Raw genomic sequence first — 6,542 nt, 5'->3', positions numbered from 1 at the left:
TTAATATGTTCTTGATGTGTTGTAAAACATACTTATTTTCCGCATCTTTTATCTATCTTTTTATATTATATTTAATGTAATTTAACTTATTTTATCTAGGTTTTACATAGTTTTATTTATCTTGTAGGTTATGGGTTAATGGAAGAAAAACCGGGCTTCACGAGGAGCTTAACGGTCTTTTATGCAGACGATTTCAAGTAAAGACACAAAGCCCGGCCCAAATTGCATCTTGGAAGCCCAAGCCTTACAACAATAATAATATAAAAAAAATTAACCCTAAGTCAGCCATCATCAGTTCCGATCGTAAATTGGCAGCGAGGAAAAAGAGAGAAAAAGTTTTGTACAAGCTAGGGTTTTGATCGTGTGGCGGCTAAGGAAGAAGAAGGAGTCAAGAACAAGTATTGGCCACGTTTTTCATCAGATTATTGCAGCCAAGAACAGCCCATAATCATCTTATATCCTTTCTTTTTAAACATTGTTCATCACTTTATTATTCTTGTTCAATTGATTAGTAGTTTTGCAATTATTTTGAAGATTGAATTGTTTATGATTAGTATTGATTGTTGAATGATTGTTAAGATGATTGGGATGAGTTATATGATGTTTTTATTGAGTATTCATGACTGTCCAAATATGATTGTAGGCTAAACTTGTCGGTTCTACCTAGGAATGATGATTGAGTTTGATGAGTTTTATGGATTGTTCGATTGATAGACTTGAATTGTTATTGTAAAGTTTGATTTTGACATGAAATAGGTTGTGTTTGATGGCTAGAAATTTTTACTAATTCATTGCTTAAACCCCTTTGCGTTGGTTAATTAGTTTTGTATTGATTGATCGGTACTTGTTTGATTCTAGACTTTGTGTTTAGGGTTTGTTTGCGGTAGGTACAACCGTAGGGTTTTGTTGCATGATTTATTGGTTAAAGTACAGTGGTTAGACGCTTTCTTAGGGACCGAGAGGTGATAAGAAGTTAGGGTTGTCTCATTGCCTTTGCATGCTAGAATCAGAATTGCGCGAGAGCGAGTTCGTTTCTTGTCCGGTTTAGGTGTTTTGAGCTACTAGTTGATCTATTTGGTTTAAATTAAATTTTTCCTCTATCCTTGGTTGCGTAGTATTCATTACCATTAGGGTCGAGTGTTGGTGAGACCGAGAGGTGAGTCAACATTAGAACACGTTAACAATTGTTTTCCGGTTTGTTTTCTCTACATCAAACAGGAAATGATATTATTACCGAGCAGTGTTTGTTTTATAACTTTTTGGTGTTTTCAAAAAATATATATAATAAATAAGAACAGTGCCCATTAGATCCACACATAGTGTATTGTAACTGAACGGTTTAAATTCAGTGTTCGATGTGCTGGTAGGCTCAGCCTCCAATAATGAAAGGGCGGTTTGGTTGTTGACTTGACTATAGAAAATGGGATGAAAAGTCGGGTCATACTCAAGCCTTGTGTTTAGTTTGATCGTAAAAATTAAAAATTTTATAGAAATTGGAATAGACTAATCATACGATGCTTGGGTAGGTTTAACATTAAGGTATGCCAAAGTAGCCTGTGATATAAACATAAATTTCATGCTTCTAGTTTTAGTGGTTAACATTTCATAGGTGTACGGTTTTATAACCTTAAATCCTGTATTGATGGAATGCTCCGGGGAACGGACACCATGGGTCTTTATGCGATATATCATCTAGGTATTCATATCTCCTAAGTGGATTTATGAATATTAAAAGAGCTCAAATAGCAAACCCGCAGTTTATCTGCCAAACATAAGTCAATAAACATGATCACCTCGTACTTCAAAGTACAAATACACTACTGACTTGATCATCCACGCTGTTAGTCATATGGGGCCCCCTTGCTCGCGCCCTATTACCATTAAGAAACGGGCCACAAGGGACACGTCATGTAAGCCCTACAGATGAATTTGTGCATACTCACCTTTGGAGATGGATTTTGGAGTATTGCTTGATAACGGGGGTATGTCATGTAGTAGGGAACACTTACTAGTTAGCTACTTAAGCATACATTAATCATATCTAATGACTGCTAGGTAGACCTTAATGCTTAAGCTTATGTGGATAAACAATACCCTTGATTGTCTTTAGCTATTCTAAAAAATGGTACATTATGTTTTGATCAACGAGATATAAGTTTTAAGTCAAATTGGGGTGGCTCGGGTCCGGGATGGTTCTTAATTGTGGATCCCACTTAGTCATTCAAACTGATAAAATTGTCGCGCCTTATTTGCCTCGGTAAGTATTGGGGGTATGGGTTTAAGTGGACAGCAATACCGGCAATCGACCTGATCTAGCTTATTAGGTGAAAGTTGGAAGAAATATTTGGGTAATGGGTCACTTGTTCTAATACTTTAAAAAGAAAAAAAAATAATAATAAATAAATAAAACCAAGAGTGGTCGTTTAAACTCGGTTATGATCCTGTGTAAAATTCTTTTTCGGGGACAAAAAAGTCTTAAGTGTGGGGATGTTTGATGTGTTGTAAAACACACTTATTTTCCACATCTTTTATCTATCTTTTTATATTAAATTTAATGTAATTTAACTTATTTTATCTAGGTTTTACATAGTTTTATTTATCTTGTAGGTTATGTGTTAATGGAAGAAAAACCGGGCTTCACGAGGAGCTTAACGGTCTTTTATGCATACGATTTCAAGTAAAGACACAAAGCCCGGCCCAAATTGCATCTTGGAAGCCCAAGCCTTACAACAATAATAATATAAAAAAAATTAACCCTAAGGCAGCCATCATCAGTTCCGATCGGAAATTGGCAGCAAGGAAAAAGAGAGAAAACCCTTGAGGTTCAAGAATTCGTCATATTTTTGGCTTTATGTGCCATGGACTTTCGGATGAGTCTTCATCATCTATACTTGGATCCTGTGAATGTTTGGCTTTATGTGCCATGGACTTTCGTTTCTCCTTCTTGAGGTTCAAGAATTCGTCATATGAAAATTCGTCATATTTTTTCATAATTACTTCATGTACTTTAAGGTTCTCAATTAACTTATCCATTTGAAGAAGATTCACTTAATTGTCTCGAGGTTCGAGAATTCGTCATATTTTTCCATGATTCATCATATTTTATACTAAGCTCATTGTCTTTTCTTTGGGTTTGAGATGTAACATTCACTTAACTTGAGAAAACAAGTATTACATTCATTGTGTATTACATTCAGGTAATTATATAATATGTATTTTTTATTGTGTTTTACGTTTCAGGTTATTGTGTAATATGTATTCACCATTGTGTTAATTGTGTTTTAGGTTATAGGTTATTATCTAATATGTATCCATCACTGCGTTTTATGTATTAGAAAATTTCTTGATATTTATCATTATATTTACATATTAGGATTACACAACGGTGTTGTTAGTATTAAAAAATAAATAAATAAAACACAATAATGAGTAGCAAGACACAATGGTAGAATAAAGGCAAAATGACGTAATTTTTTTTTAATTTTTATATAACAAAATCATACTCAAAATAAAGATAAAAAACGCTTGTTATTATGGTTTTTGAAAAAATATATCATATGAAAAAATTATATATGATTTAAAATTATTGAGGAATTAACACGTACCTTACATGTGGAGAGAGAAAATATATGTTATTACTTTTATGTCCCTCTCTCTTTCGTTCTCACTTAACACATGTCAATTCATCAAGGTTTCCCTCAATTTTTATTTTCTTGAGCCTTTGTGTTGTAGAATAACAAAACCCTATTAACCATATTAGATTATTAACCACATTAGATGGCCCAAGCAATAGAAAAGAATTTTCTTTGTTCATTCCGTTTCATATAATTATTTATAAACATAGCTTAGTTATCAATAGTAAACAATTTCTTAAATATATTTGTAAAATATCACAAACAAAAATAGTTTAGGCTTATTGGGTTTTAATAATCTCTATTGACGGGTATTGGCCGATAATAATCCTCATTCATTTTATCATCACCTGACGGTCCCAAATTTAAAAAAGTTGGCCGTCAATGGTCCTCTATTAAAAAGGACTTAACGACGTTATACTTTTTTCCGAATTTCAAGCTAATTTTTTAGGGTTTTTGATCAGGAGAAGCGAGTTGATTGTTGTAAAACTTAGCTCGAAACGATGATTCAAACGACTTGATTTTTGTTAATTGGAAGTTCAAGCACCCGAATTAAAGCATTGTTTCGGCTTTTTGGAGCACCGTTTCGAACTAAGTTTTACCTCAAACGACTCGTATCCTCATTCCGATCAAAAGCCCTAAAACATTAGTTTGAAATTCGAAGAAAAGTATAACGTCATTAAATCCTTTTTAACGGGGGATCATTGACAGCCAACTTTTTTTAAATTGGGACCGTTAGTGGCGATAAAATGAATAGGGATTATTATTGGCCAATACCAGTCTATAGGGATTATTAAAATTCAATAAACCAATAGTTTATTACAATAAATAAATTGGATATGAAAAATAAAACGAAAAGTGGATTATGTGAGGAATATAAATATGTAATAACGCTTATTATATATGCACAATACTTGAGAAAAGTTAACAAGCATGTGCTCATGATGTATATGAGGTGACTCCGTGTAATGTTAAATAGAAACAATTTCAAATCTATGCTTGTGTGTCTGACCCATCATAAGGGTTCGTATGATGTCAAATCAAGTCTTCACATGCATGGTTAGTTACAGTATCATAAATGCATCACTATTTAAAAACAATTAAAACGGCAAAACCCATCCACCGGGTTGGGCACGGAACCCGTTTTTTATGCACATCTAGTATTCGGTGGTTTTGCATGTAGATTTAATATTCACTTTTCCCTTTATAAAAAATAGTTTATTTATCAATAATGAATAATTTGTTAAATATATATTTATACAATATCTCAAACAAAAATAGTTTATTACAATAAATAAATTGGATACGAAAAATAAAACAAAAAATGGACTATGTGAAGAATGTAAATATGCAATAGCGCTTATTATATGCATAGTACTCGAGAAAAGTTGTGAACAGGCGTGTGCTCATGATGTATCCGAGGTGACTTTGTGTTATGTTAATTAGAACCAATTTCAAATCTATACTATTGTGTCTGAGCCATCATACGGGTCATATGATATCAAATAAATCTCTATATGCATAGTCAACTGCAGCATCATAAAAACATCATTATTTAAAAACATCCAACACAGCAAAACCCATCCTACAAAGAATCCTAAAAACATCCCCCACCCAGCGCCACCGCATGCACACATCACCCGTCTTTTCTAGTTTTTATTCAAGAACATATTTAAAAGATGAACACTAATAGTGGCTCTCACAATAGACAAAAAAAAAAGGACATAGAAAAGCACCAAAAATCAACCTCCAAACACATGCTATTTTGGGGGTTGAGTAATTATAAAAAGACCAACAAAAATAAGAAGTGTGAGCAGTCATTGTTGATTGACATGTATCAAGTGGGGATTAATGGTAAAAGGGTATAAAAGTAATAGTACATATTTTCTCTTTTACATGCAAGTCACATGTCAATTCCCCCGTCATTTTAAAACGTCAATAACTTTTTATACAACATATTTTTTAAAAGAATTTCATCATAATAACAAGCTTTTTTTTATCTTTAATATGAGTATGACTTTGTTATATAAAAATTAAAAAAAAATTACGTCATTGTCGTTGTGTCTTTTTGTCATTGTGTCTTTTTGTTTGTCAATGTGTTTTTTTCGTCATTGTGTCTTTCAAATCATCATTGTGTTTTTTTAAATGCTAATAGTACGGTTGTGTAATAATAATATGTAAATATAATGATAAAATAACAACAAATTATCAAATACATAAAACACAATGATTAATACATATTACACAATTACATGAAACGTAAAACACAATGATTAATACATATAACACAATGACCTGAAACGTAAAACACAATGACAACTACGTATTACGCAATGACATGAACGTAATACACAATGACTAAAACACAATGATAAGTTGAAAGACAAATTATAAGCACAAAAACGCAATGACAAACAAAAAGACACAATGATGTATCTTTGTTTTAACTGTTATCTTTAATATTAGTATCAATTGATAATACAGTGACCAAAATCTATAACAAAATGCATAGAAAAACCCAATTAAAAATCATAATAAACAACCAATAACACAATATAAAAAACCCATTAATTTTTTTTATTTTTATATAACAATATGATACTCATATTAAAAATAAAAAAACGTTTGTTATCATGGTAAAATTTTTCTAAAAAAATAATTTTGAATGAAAAAGTTATGAGCGTTTTAAAATGATGGAGGAATTGACATGCGCCTTGCATGTGGAAAGAGAAAGTCAACAAAAGTGAGCTATTACCTTTATGCCCTTCTCATCAATTTATTTTCTTAAATTAATCTCCACAATTCAATTCTAAGATTAATGGATTAGATTCCTTCTCACCCTTCTCATTTTTGTTGTGCTTTGTATTTTAACTTACCCGCTATTTTGGATGCTATAAGAGCATGTCACAT

Source organism: Bidens hawaiensis, unplaced genomic scaffold (assembly GCF_021521415.1).
Source record: "Bidens hawaiensis isolate Kalapana, Puna unplaced genomic scaffold, B.hawaiensis_p1.1 tig00029072_1, whole genome shotgun sequence".
Lineage (NCBI taxonomy): Eukaryota > Viridiplantae > Streptophyta > Magnoliopsida > Asterales > Asteraceae > Bidens > Bidens hawaiensis.
Note: the sequence above shows the minus strand (reverse complement) of the source record.